The sequence below is a fragment of the Lacerta agilis genome, chromosome 4 (assembly GCF_009819535.1).
Source record: "Lacerta agilis isolate rLacAgi1 chromosome 4, rLacAgi1.pri, whole genome shotgun sequence".
NCBI classification, from domain to species: Eukaryota; Metazoa; Chordata; class Lepidosauria; order Squamata; family Lacertidae; genus Lacerta; species Lacerta agilis.
Window position 1 is genome coordinate 35,071,438 of NC_046315.1, and position 13,959 is coordinate 35,085,396.

At 41.6% G+C, this 13,959-nt stretch overlaps 1 protein-coding gene across 2 annotated transcripts in view; it reads right to left on the minus strand.

Moving 5' to 3' along the window:
- LOC117045545 (SH2 domain-containing protein 1B-like) overlaps positions 1-1,921 on the minus strand; it is a 34,496-nt gene extending 32,575 nt beyond the window's left edge. The window contains exon 1 of one of the 2 annotated variants that reach the window (XM_033146691.1): positions 1,875-1,921. The gene's annotated coding sequence lies outside the window, so the exon portion shown is untranslated. The remainder of the gene's footprint in view (positions 1-1,874) is intronic. The other variant, XM_033146689.1, reaches the window with a different exon arrangement.
- Positions 1,922-13,959: the final 12,038 nt, after the last annotated feature.

The window sequence follows — 13,959 nt, forward strand, 5'->3', positions numbered from 1 at the left end:
GCACATTGGCGAACAAATCTAGCCTAAGAGACAGCAGGGAAATCAGTTTCAAAAGCCTGACTCAAAAGGGTGAATTTCCCCAGGGAGGGTGTTCCCGAATTGCAGCACTACCTCTGAAAAGGCACCATCTCTAGTAAAGTGTTAGGAAAAAGGTGGCAGCACAATTTGTTTGGTTGATATAAAACTTCTAATTCTGCCATCCAAGCCATCTTCCAACAATTACTAATTATATACCACATTTTTAAAAGGTAAAGGACCCCTGACAGTTAAGTCCTATTCAAATACTTGGCAATACTGTATTAATATACTTCTCACTTCAGACAATATGTTGTTGCAAGCAGTGTGGTACATTGCTACTGATTAACTCTTATGTTTCAACAGCATCCAAAGGAACTGCAGGTTCTGAATGAAACGCCAGGTACATAAAAGGAATGAGTTATTGATTTGAGCTTGTGAAGCACTTCCAGCCGCACACAAAAAAAACCTATTGTAGGTACAAAACCTTTGTCACGAACGTCAAATCACTACAAGTCAGCACAGCGTGGCGTTTCATATTAGTATCTAAAAAGTGTGTTAACCAGACATTATAATCAACGCCGCTGCTTAAAAATATAGACTGTTAGGTACTTTGACTTGGCAATCAAACACGGTAACATCAATATCTAACTAATGAAGCAGGGGTTGCCACATTTATTTTTGGAAGAGTTCCTGTATGCCTTTAATAGCTGTGTGTCAAGCGGAACATCAGCAGGTGACCAATGGCCAGTCTAGAGCTGATGGTGAGAGGGCCCATAGCTCATTGGTAGAGCACATACTTTACATGCAAAGATCCTAGGTTCGGTTCCCACTATCTCCAACTAACATGGCTGTAAAGGACCTCTGGCCAATCCTTGTAAGGCTCAGCACCAGTCATGGTACCTAAAGGCTGTCAATATTTCATGGGAGGGATTCAAACAAGATACAAGAATTTTAGGGGTTCCTCCAGATGGGTGTTTTTGCAGACACATCCTGCAACATGCCATTTATGCAGTAATAGTGCCTTTTTGGTGAATTTATACCGGACCATCACGGCTACCGCATGCCATCTGGAAGGTTAACCTTGTGTTCTTGTGCTTTAGCACTACAAAAGAAGGACTGACACCCCTCCTAGAACATTTGTGGTATAGAAAGTTATAGGTTTTCAGCATGGAATTGGGGGACATGCACCGATTGGAAACAAAGCGGTATGTCCACCCTCAACCTTTTGCAGGCATGCTGCTGAAAGTGTGGCTTGTGTATTACCACCCTGATCCTACCAGGAGCACAAATCACCATGAATGCATAATAACAAGGATGCCTGGAAGGGCTCTAGGTTTGTGCCCTAGCACAACAAATCTGTTTTTTAAAAAGTGGACATTTTTATGGCTGGGGAAGGGATAGCAAAGTGCATTGGAAAGTTTGGATGTGTAAATGACCAACTGGAAACCAGAATGAATGCTCAATAAAACAAGTCACATCACTTCCTGGTGCAACTAGAGCTAAACTGAAGTGAATATGAGTGTTAGGATAGAGAAAACAAGACAACAAACTGCCTGAATAACCAATTGGACTTCAAAACAGTGCGCACCTTCTCTCTCACCTGGGACAGCCCTCATTCCCCCTCAGTCGCTCACATAAGAAGAGCCCCACTTTGTGCCTAAACTCTCTAATCAACAGACTCTGGCTTTTGAGCAACTGGGAACCCTTCACCCAGCAAACCCAGGCTCTTGCACAGACTGGCATAAATCATTGCCTACAAGCAACCATAACAAAAATTAATAAATCCTGGCACATGCTTTTTCACAAGAGTAACAGAGCAAAACAAATGCAAAAAGGAAAGAGGCTGGTATCCTCACCCTCATGAAGACACTGAGGTCGTAGTCCCAAGGGAGATGTCCCCCCCCTTTGGAGCAGCCCACTGGTAGTAAGCAGCCTGTTGTGGGGTGTGCAGCAATCCTTAAATAGTGATCTCTGGGTTGAAAGTCAGTTAATAAGCCACAGCTGCTGTTTCTCTCTCTCTCTCTCTCTCTCTCTCTCTCTCTCCCCCCCCCCCCCAGTTCTGACAAAACTCACAGGCCTCGAGGCCGGCAGGGCTGCAGGGGGATTTGCTGGCCTGTCCCATCACTGTGCTCCTGATAACAAACCAGGTCAGCATCCCATCTGAAGCTCTGTCAGTGCACCATGGCTGATAAAGAGTGTTCAGTCCAGGGGTTGAGAAAAAGAGATACAAATTGACAGACTTAAGGGCAAGAATGATAGGAGCAAGCCCTGTAGAGAGATCAGTTCAATCTTGAGGCTGCAATCCCATACATATTTGCTTGTGAGTAAGTCCATTGAGCCCAAAGGGCCTTACTTCTGAGTAAATATGGTTCTCTGTTTCTCATTTTTACCACATTGAATTCAGTTTTCAACATTTCTACAACAATTTGCATTAAAAAAAAAGATCCTCATGAAAAATCCTCAGCATTTGAGTGTGTGAATTTCTCATAATAAACACAATTTTACATGCTGTTTTGACTACTGTACACGTTTTTGCAAGCAATTTCCCCATATAATGCACTTTTGTATTTCTTTCACAAATAGATTCATGTTTATGCACACTTTCCCATAATACATGCATTTTTGTGAACATTGGTTGGAGAACTGTATTACAACAGTCAGATAAATGTGGCAGGGTTTTTGTTCTCATGTTATTTCAGAAAGTGCAAAGCTGATAAATTCAGTTTTCAGTGAAAATGGAATCCCCCCCATCACAACTTCTGAGTAAACACACAAGGAACTGTGTTGTAAATATATTAGTTGCAAATTTTATGAATATTGTCAACTGATGGTTCAGACATTACCAGAGAAAAAATCATTAGCCACTAATCACAGGTAATATTTTATTCCAATAAATACCACAGTGGTATGCATTCACAGCCACTTGTTGTGCTATCTCTACACATTAGTTACTTAATCACTTGTTTGGTTAAGGCGTGTTACTTGGTGATCTGAATTATCCTTCCTGTATAAATTGAATGTATTGTTTTTCAATAGCGTTGCTTCTTTTCTCTGAAGGCTATCGAGAGGTCTGACCTAGACAATATTTTACCACAACAGGAAGAAAGATCTACGTCTAATCTTCTACCAGTGAATCCCAATCTCCTTTTCCCCCACATCTGCCCTAAACAACTGTCACCAGGACAGGGTTATTCTTATATGGCCTATAGAAGAGGTCAGTCTATGCTTTGGTTAATGCAATACATACTTTGGGGTTATCAAATGGGAACTTGTTTAACTCCATTGCATCATTAGTCCAACCAAAGTCTCACAAGACAGAAGGCAGGCATGATTTCTTTCAATGGAAAATATCTGTGTGCAGAACTTCTTAGAGGCCCCTGTCTGAAAGTGTCGCTCAAAGTTCTGGAAAAAACATAGTGGTTTCTCCCCAGGAAGTCTATGGCTTTCAGTAGCTGGTGAGACTATGAAAATAATGGTTTCAAGAGAGACACCTTTGTCTTCAAATGCAGTTAAATGCTATTTAAAACATGGTTTATTTTTAGGGTTGTATGCTAATTAAGTAAAACTAAGGGTGATATACAAGGTTAGTCAGACTCAAAATAGATCTATTGAAATCAATGAGCATCAGTTACTGATGCGCATCGGTTACAATGGCTCTGCTCTGTGCATGATTCAATTGGAATGTCACCCTGAGTGAGTTAATTGATTAAATTTGCATAAAACCTCACATACAAACAACATTTCTGAAGGAAGCAACATGCTTTTTTTTAGATGAGACACTCATTTGTCATAGCAGGCATAATCTTAAAAAGACATTGCCTCTTCTGTGAGGTAGAAGGACACATGTCTCTCTTAAGGTAACACTTGCCACAGTTTTAATAGGTATTTATATATATTTTTAAAAATACTTTTAATACAAAGGAAGACAAAAATCTTCTGCCCAATAAATTGGGGGGGGGGTAACCTATCAGTTAAAGAAAAAGCTATATGAAAAAGTCAATAATTATGTGTAGAGCAATCACATACATGCCTTTTTAGAAGTAAAGCCTATCGATTTCAAGGGGACATACTATCAGGCATATTAGTATAGAACTGCATCCTTCAACTGACCAAAATCCAGAGCCTGACATTGCTTTATTAGAACCAATGCAACGTGTTACAAAAACATGACTAATGAAAATGGTGTAATAATAGTATGGCCCAATTGTGGATTTTGATTCCCCCCCCCCTCAAGTGGGTCAACGTGGATCAAAAAGCACAGGAAGCAAATCAATTAAGTGTTGCAGCCTTATTAATTTCTTTGTTTTGAATAGTCCAGCAGGTCTCTTTGTGCTATATGCATCCCTAGCAGAATCTTGGTTTTGCTAAGTGAGAGACAAAAGTCGGCAAATGTTGATTAGTGAGCACATGCCCTAAGTCAGCTGTGACTGAAATTAGGGTGGCCAACTTTTTAACCAGCTTCTGCAGCTGGGGCTTTAAAAGTGGCTCCACATGTGGCATGAAGATAACTATCACCTGCTCCTTGCTGCATAGCCCACGTTTACAAGCACAGCTACAGAAGCTTGTTGAAAATTGGCAGACCTCCAGTCATCCAAGCATACTTCCAGTAAATTCACATCCTTTCTTAAAGGGGCTGCACTAGTTACCATTTAGTCCATTTTAAGGGGTTGCTATTGGTATAAAAAGTCCTAAATGACTTGGGCCCCAACTATCTGAAGGAATGCTTCCTCTCATTTCACAACTTTCTCCTTGGTGCCAGTGCCAACTGTGCTGCCCCAAGTTTCAGACAGGGTTTCCCCCCAGCCCTATCTGGTGATGCTGGAGAGTGAATCTAGCATCTTTTGCATGCAAATCATGTACCACTGAACCATGGATCTTCCCCAAGTGCATGACTTTGCTTTCTTCCTCCGGTTATTCACTCGTCTGAAGAAAAAGCAAAAGTTTGCACATTTCCCTTCCACTCTGCGACCCAGCTGGGACGGGCATGGCAGCACTTTTTCCTCTCACGCCCCACCTCACTGAACAACCCTTTACCCGAAGGTCTCTTTCCCTTTCCTTTTCCAACTAGTAAGTTGGCGTCTCAGACCGGTTTTCTTTAAATAAACAATAAAAATTTATTTAAGGCAAGACAGTAAATAACACAAATTGATTCAACTTAGGTTACTTCAGGAATACAGTGCGATTTCACTTTAATCCATCCTCGGTTGTTTTTGCATTATAGGTTTGATTTCTTTATATGGTGATACTTTCTTTCAGTTATCCACCCCCTAACAATCCTGCTCCTGAGGTACTTTAAGTAATAGACCAAAGGGCTCTCCACACTCCCTCCCTTCACTGGGTCTGGGAGTTTCTTCTTTTCCTTGGAAGAATCTCTCCCCTCCAGAGTTCAAAGTAGGCTGTTCCTTTCCAGCTCCTACTTCTCCTGGCTCAACCTCTGCCTCCTAGTAAAATTCTGGTCTATTCCTCCTACAGGACACCACACTCTGTGCAATACTCTCAGAGGGGAATTTGTCCCGTCCCCCAGAACCAACTCTTTCTCCCATTCACTCTTTATCCCTCAACCTGTCTCCTAACATGTCTCCCTACCTATCTCCCAACCTCTCCAACCTCAATTCCAACCCTCTCAACTCCCACAACTAACTGTCTCTCTTCAAATCCTCTCCTTTTAAACTCTCCCTCCTGGAACCATGGCCAATCAGAGGCTGCCGTTCATTAACAACAACAACAACTACCACAACTATTATTATTATTATTTATTTATTTATACTCCGCCCTCCCCGGCCAGCACTGGGTTCAGGGCGGCTAACACCAAATATAAATTACAATAAAACGTAATAGGGAAAAACCCAATTAAAATACGGCTTAAAATACAGCTTAAAAAGCAGCCTCGTTTTAGTAGTAGCTCATAAATCAAGACCATTTGCTGGCAGGGAAAGAGGGGGAGGGGGCGAAAAGAAACACTTGTTGATCCAACCTGTTCAGCAAAACCAGGGAAGGGAGTAGAGGGTGTCTCATGTGCAGTGTATAAATATGCATAGCATGCCCAACCCCCTGCCTATATGCTGCACTATATGGAACTATTTCCATTCCCCCTTCTACTCATTCATCATCATAATGATGCCGCGGTGGTGGGAAATGATAGCAGTCAGGTGTGAGAAGCCTCTTACTGTAGGCTATTTCTCCCTCGTGGCTTGTCAAGATCCACAATTTGAAATTGGATTCAGAAATTAGGAGAGGCTGCACGGAAGGAGTGTTATTGTTGTCTTAATGAGAGAAAAACGTGAATCCCCGCAATGCATGTTCTATGTGAATCCTTCATCAGAGGCTCCACTCGATTGGAGGTGGAGGGCTCTCACTGTCACACTTCCAATGCATCGCTTGAACGCATGCCATCTTTTCTTTCGTAAGAAAACAATGAAGAGAGGGGAATCGTAGCCCATGTCCCGAGGTTGTTAGAGAAGAAGCCTTGGTGTCTACTCTGTTTCCTGTTTGCATCTACAAAGATTTAAACTTACGCTTCAGGTGCCCGTATTGACTGAAAATTGGGCCAAGTAAACACATCCCACAGAATCTGCAAAGTTATCTCAACTCTGAAACCTTTTTTTGTTTCCTATTTGAGTGAAAGTGTTCAATTTGCGAACGGCAGGAAATTTAAAGGTATGTACCTTTTCCTCGTTACTGGTAATTTTGGGCATGCTAATTTAGGCAAATTATTTTTTTGCAGAAGGTTACAAATCTTATGGTAAGTTACCCGATGCTTCAACACTTGCATTAATTATTCTGATGACTAGTCATTATTGTCATCTTCATAAACCTTAGATAATCTCAAATTAGGTGGAGGAACAATTCCATTAATATTGGTTAGGTACAATTAATGTTTGTGCTTTATAATTGCTACCTAATCTAAGGGACCGCTGCTTTTTATCCTGTGCCTTTTACCCTCTGAAGGCACGCAGCTTGAATATTAAAAACCCAATTAACTGTGTTCTGATTAACTGCTATGTAAAGATACCTTTCAAGAGATTCAGACCCTTTTTAAGATGTTCAAGCCTATCCTGAAAGGTCATCAAGGTGATTACTTTGTTTACACCAATTTTATATTGTTCAGTAACTTGCAGGAAGAAACTATGCATGTTTACTCACAGAAGGAAGTCCCATAGAGTTTCTTAGTAGGCACAGGATTGCTACCTTAATGGATTTGCTTTTGGTAAGGGTCACTGCTACAGGAACTTATTTATACCGCTGAGGGTTTGGAGAAAATGTTTTCTTTGTTTTTAGGTAAAGGTGGAATTATAGGTGCAATATTAAGCAGCTTCTACTTTCATTTGCCTGGTATGCAGTGAGTAGAAAATAAACTATAATCTTTTCATTCAAAGGACTAAGGTCCCTGGATGCTTGGATCTCCTAGTCTTTTTCTTAAGCAGGTGCTTAAAAGACTCTTAGCTATGCGCACACTTCCATATATACTGCATCCAGTGTGCTGACACTGCTGGTTTGGGACGTTACGTACACACAACATTATGCCACAATCCATGTCTTATGAAACACTATTTGATGTGTTTCCCACTGATCCAGCTTCAATCTGAATTGAGAAAAATATGACCTCCCTGTTTTAAGTCACTAATGTATAAACAGGCTTAATCCTAAAGTTTGCACGCTACCTGTTTCTGACGCAATATCCTGAACGTAGCAGTGTATTTAGCTTGAGTTGCTCACACTCATTTTAATTTTATTAGGTTCTAGCAGGGCTTTTTTTCAGCCAGAACTTAGTTCCAGCGCTTTTCAGGTGGGCGCCATTGCCATTGTAAGAGAACAAGGGAGGTGTTCATAGTGACTTCCAGCACCTGAATGCTTTTGGCAAAATGCATACATATATTGAGGTGTGTGTGTTTAAGGCTGTGGGTAAAGTGATTGCAATGAGAAAGTTCCATGCATGCACACAAATATAGTCTGGAGGTGTGGGATCAGTGAATGAAGTCTCCCACATAATCATTTATTGAAATAAAAGAACAGTCCAGTTCTTGCCGTCTCCATTTATTGGACTGTTCTGACATTCTATTTCCTGGATCACATTTTGAAAACGGGTGTAGGGAAGTGAAAAGAAAATTACTGTGGATTTAACATTAAAAGTTGAGGCAATTGAAAGAATCCCAATAACTTTTGCAAGAGGCGCATCACCTACTGACATCCAACTCAGCATTACTAAGATTTTCAGTGTGAGCCATTTTCTATCTCCTTTCCACTTTGCATTATTGATACAGATATATAATTTCAGGAGCAGTCCTTGGGTATCAAGGTCTTAATTGGTGAGTTGGTGTGGAGGACAGCTAGATTTAAAGTAAATTGGGGATCTAGTGCTTCTGATAATTGTAGTGCAGGAGAATCCTTGCTGTTGTCAAAGCATATACTATGAAAGAAATAAAGCTTTTTCGAATTCTTCCCTGTGTGCAATTTTAAAACTAAAACTACAAGGCTTATTGAAGAGCTACTGCAACCCATCCTTTCTTGAAGAGATGGTAACAGTGATTCTATTCAATTTGGAACAACAGGTTGTTCCAAAAACTATCCCACTGATTTCATCAAGTCAACCTACACAAATTTATTCCGTTTTATCATAAAGTGACGATCCAGTTTTCAGTTATATAGAAGCCTACTGCGATGGTGCAACAGCACTTTCCACCCTGGCGCCGTTGGGCCCGCCCTCACTTAAATATAGTGCACCCACCTCACAGAACACCAATTCCACAAATTCCTACAAACTACCCCAGATTATCTTGTGGGGGACTTGTGTGAGGGAAAACTTAATAATTTGAAGTCTCAGGCAGGATTTGATCAAATAAACAATAAAGATTTTATTAAACAAAGGAAGTTTATGACACAAGTGGGTAAAACATAGGATACTTCAGATTATAATGCTATTTCACTTCAGTTCTTTCTCAGTTGTTGCATAGCTGTTGCCGCTTAATACTTTGGTTCTTAAACAAGGTGGCACTTTCTGCCAGTTACACACCCCTTAGACAATCCTACTCCTGAGGTACTCCAAGTAACAGACCCAAGGGATCTCCACACCCCTCTTAACTGGTTTGGGAGTTTTCTCTTTTTGTAGAAGAATCTCTGCCCTCCTGACTGGAATGAGTCCTGTGTAGATTGTATTCTCACAGCTTCTACCTCTCCTGGCTCAGCCTCAGCCTCCCAGTTAATTCTTGGCCTGTTACTCTTACAGGACACCACACACTGTCCTTCACACTAAGCTCAGAGACCCCTTTCTCTAGCTTGTGATATATTCCTCAGAGTGGATGTTTCTACCCAGAACCAACTCTCTCTCCTCTCACTCCCTATCTCCCAACCTAGCAACTGTCTCTCAAAATCCTCTCCTTTTAAACTCCCCCACCTGGAACCCCGGCCAATCGGAAGCTGCCATTAGCCATTTGCTGGCAGGGAAAAAGAAAAAGAAAACACTTGGGGACCCAACCTGCCCAGAAAAACAAACTTTTCCATCATGCCTTTTTTCAAAATTTTTATTGATTTTTAAGAAAACACAAACAAACAACACATACAACAACAAAAACACTACTACAAAATACAGAACAAAAAATTAATAAAAACAATTAATTATATCTAATCCTCTTTTATAAGATTGTATATTGACTTCCTCATGCCCTCTCCGTCTGGTTTCCTTGTAAATCATCTTTAGTAATTTCTTTACCTTTTTATAATCTAATGTTAATTTAAAAAAACTATTTTCTGTTAATTTTTAACACCTTAACATTAATTCATCTATAACTACATCTTATCTAACTTCTATATCTGCTGCCTGTTTATTTCTTCCTGGTTGTTTTAAATACAAATCTTAGCATAATTCTTTAAATATACTTTAAATTTATTCCAGTCTTTCTCCACCGCTTCATCCCTCTGGTCTCGTAGTTTCCCGGTCAGTTCAGCAAGCTCCATATAGTCCATCATTTTCATCTGCCATTCTTCAATTGTTGGTAATTCCTCTGTTTTCCAGTTTTTAGCTAGTAAAATACTTGCTGCTGTTGTGGCATACATAAAGACGGTTCTATCTTCTCTTGGGATTTCGTGCTTTAAAATACCCAGTAAAAAGACTGGTTTTTTACTAAATGTGTTTTTCAACACCTTTTTCAATTCATTATATATGACATGGGGCTATGAACTATGATTGCAATCTGAAAGAAAATTGATTTGTATATAGATAAAATACTGAGCCTTGGGCTTGCCAATCAAAAGGTCGGTGGTTCAAATCCCTGTGACGGGGTGAGCTCCTGTTGCTTGGTCCCAGGTCCTGCCAACCTAGCAGTTCAAAAGCACGCCAAAAAGTAGATTAATAGGTAGGTACTGCTCCAGCAGGAAGGTAAACAGTGTTTCCGTGCACTGCTCTGGTGTCGGTGTTCCGTTGTGCCAGAAGCAGCTTAGTCATGCTGGCCACATGACCTGGAAAAACTGTCTGCAGAGCAGACAAACGCCGGCTTCCTCAGCCTGTAAAGCAAGATGAGCACTGCAACCCCAGAGTCCTTCGTGACTGGACTTTGTCAGGGGTTCAATCCAAAGAGGTGCAAGGGAAACATCAGTTTTGTTCTGAGGCTTTCCCACCTACTACTGCTCATCACTGCAGCCTTTTGTACCCTTCTATTTGTTTGTTTGTTTGTTCCCTGCCCATCTGGCTGGGTTTCCCCAGCCACCCTGGGTGGCTGCCAACAGATTAAAAACAGAATAAAACATCACACATTAAAAACTTCCCTAAACAGGGCTGCCTTCAGATGTCTTCTAAAAGTCAGATAGTTGCTTATTTCCTTGACATCTGATGGGAGGGCGTACCACAGGGCGGGTGCCACCACTGAGAAGGCCCTCTGCCTGGTTCCCTGTAACCTCACTTCTCGCAGGGAGGGAACCGCCAGAAGGCCCTTGGAGCTGGACCTCAGTGTCCAGGCTAAACGATGGGGGGTGGAGACACTCCTTCAGGTATACTGGGCCCAGGCCATTTAGGACTTTAAAGGTCCGCACCAATACTTTGAATTGTGCTTGGAAATGTACTGGGAGCCAATGTAGGTCTTTCAGGACTGGTCAAAATTTGGAACAGTAACTATCAATTGCACATTCATTCAAAATTCGATTAAAACTATTTAGTTGATTTTAATTCAACAAAACTTGATGAACTTGATCCAGTAATGCCAGCTTTTCAAAGGCTGAAAATTATTTACATCTCCAGCATCACCCTGGCTTTCCTACCTCTTAATTCTCCCATAGGTAATCCATCCCAAGGAGTAGTACTGCCCACTTTGGGAACCACTGCTGTAAAGCTTCTCCTCATGGTGAGGAGATGCTGTAGAACTACATGAGATGAGTTAATCATAGAACTGTAGAGTTGGAAGGGACTATGAGGGTCATCTAGTTCAGGGTGGTCCAACCTCTCAGACCAAGTGGGCCACAAGTGTACTTAAGATACAGAACCCTGGGGCCTGAATTAAATTTCCAAATTGTTAAAGTGTTCACAATATAGTTAATATTATTTAATATATATACTGCAATTAATATATTTAAGGGTAAGCACTCCTAAGCATAATTTGACCTACTCCTGAGTAAGTATGCACTGAATCAGGTTGCTAGGCTGCAAGCCACAGAACAGGTTCACAACTCCGTGCCCGATGACCTGGGATTAAGCCCTGTTCAGGTCAAAATGCAGTGCAAGTCTTATGCAGGCGTACTTATAAGCAAACACTGTGACGTTCACTGAGACTTACTCCCAGGTAAATGCACTCTGCGCAAGGCTGCAGCCTTAAATATAAATGTGGAGGTATCTGGTTGCCCAATTCCAGTGTGGGTGAAATACTTTCTTTACATTAATACATTGTTATTGCTATGATTTTTGTTGTTGCCTATATATACACAGAGCAGCCCTGGGTGAGGTTGGAGGACGGGAAGGGAAGTGCTGGCCCTTTTGGCCTCAGAGGGGCTGAGGGAGATGTGACAAGCACCTTTGCTGCTTTGTTTTCAATTGCCCCTCAAAGCAACAGCAAAAAGAAACCGGCTACTTGAGCAGCTTTAAGAAGTCCTGATGGTTGCTGAGGGACACCAAAAATGGCCTCAAGGGTCGCATCTGTGTCCCGTCCCCCCCGGGCTGTGTGTTGGACCAACCTGATCTAGTCTAACCCCCTGCAATGCAGGAATTTCAATTTAAGCATCCATGACAGATGGTCATCCAACCTCTGCTTTAAAAACCTCCAAGGAAGGAGACTCCACAACCTCCGGAAGGAGTTTGCTTCACTGTTGAACAGCTCTTACTGACAGAAAGTTCTTTCTGATGTTTAGTTGGAATCTCCTTTCTTGTAACTTGAATCCATTGGTTCAGGTCCTACCCTACAGAGCAGGAGTGTTGCTGCGGGGTAGGGAGACAGTTGGACCTTCAACTTGGTATAATGCAGTATAGAACAATATGTACAAGGACAATGAAACACCATTAAAACAATACAAGATCATTAAAATGACTGGCTGATCAAGAAAGTGTAAACAGCTGTAGAGGCATAGAAAAGTTTTCATGAGCTGCCTGAAAGATGCCAGTGGAAACTGCTGGGAACACTCCTGTTTCCTCTGCATCCAATGTGCTCCCACTGTTCGGCTTGTTCACACAGAAGCCATATCTATCCTGTTGTTTCTTATGAAATACTGCATTTGGGTGGTTTTCCCCAGTGCTATTTTTCTGGAAAAATAGATGCCGGAATTCCCAACGAATGCCTCCCTTCTTTCTCTTGTAATGGCCATGGTGCCCACCTGAGAGGTGCCAGAACTGAGTTCCAGCAAGTTCTGGCTGAAAAAAGCCCCAAACCAGTTTTGTTCCAAACTGAGAAAAAGAATAGCTTAGCTACATTTTAAACTGGGCAGTGTATACACAGACGAAATACCCGACTTCATGTTGAAGCCAGCTAGGCTTCTAGAACATGGGGAACAAATAACAAGCATTCCTCCAGATGTTCTCAGCAATCAAGCTGGATTAAAAGGGCTCAATCAACAGACTCTCAAGTTTTCCTGGGCACAAGTTGTTGTGGGCTTTGTATGTTAACACCTGATCTGCACTTGTTCTACAGGATGAACAGCATTATGTCAGATATAATAGACATCTTGTTAATTACAGCTTTCCATAACATGCTGGCCTAAATATCTCTTCAGGTCTATTCAAGCCCTACAGCATCCTCACAAAATAGCTGTATATTTTGCATTTTATTTCCCTTTGACCTCACTGCTTACATAACCTATATGTGCCTGCCAGCTTAGGTTAACTCTTCATGCATCTCATAAAGTGGACTCTGTTCCACAAAACTTTATGTCATAACCAATTCGTTAAACTTTAAGGTGTCACAAAAATTATTTGCTATTCTTGCTGCAACAGGTTAACATAGCTGCCCACTTGGAAACCGACACCAAACAAGAACAGGCAGAGATACTAATTAATTCAGGTTGCAGTTCTGTACTGCACATACTTCTCAGGGAGCAATCCCTATGCAATTCAGTAGAGCTTACAACTGAGATCTCAGGAAGCCCTTCTGAACCAATTTAAGACACTTAAGTGCTAAGTACTGATAAAACTGCAGTGTTTAAGTATCTGCTGCTTCTTTGCAAAGGGAGAGAACCAGAACAGGTGGAGGCTGCACACCTCGTTTCCCAGCAGAGAAACAACCGTGTTAGTATGAGCCCCTTCTGAACCAACAACAGACAGTTTTCAGTTAAGTTAGGTGCTGAGTATTTGTAGATCTACAAGTATCCACACTATCTGTGGAAAGGAGGAAGATGGACAGGAAATCAAAACAAATGGCCCTACCTCCGAGTCCTCATTGGCCACACCCCATGACTTCCTAGCAGCCCTGCCAGCTCCAATGGGCACCAACTGGCCCTGCTAAGCAGCATGCATCTGAAAACACAGACGTTCAA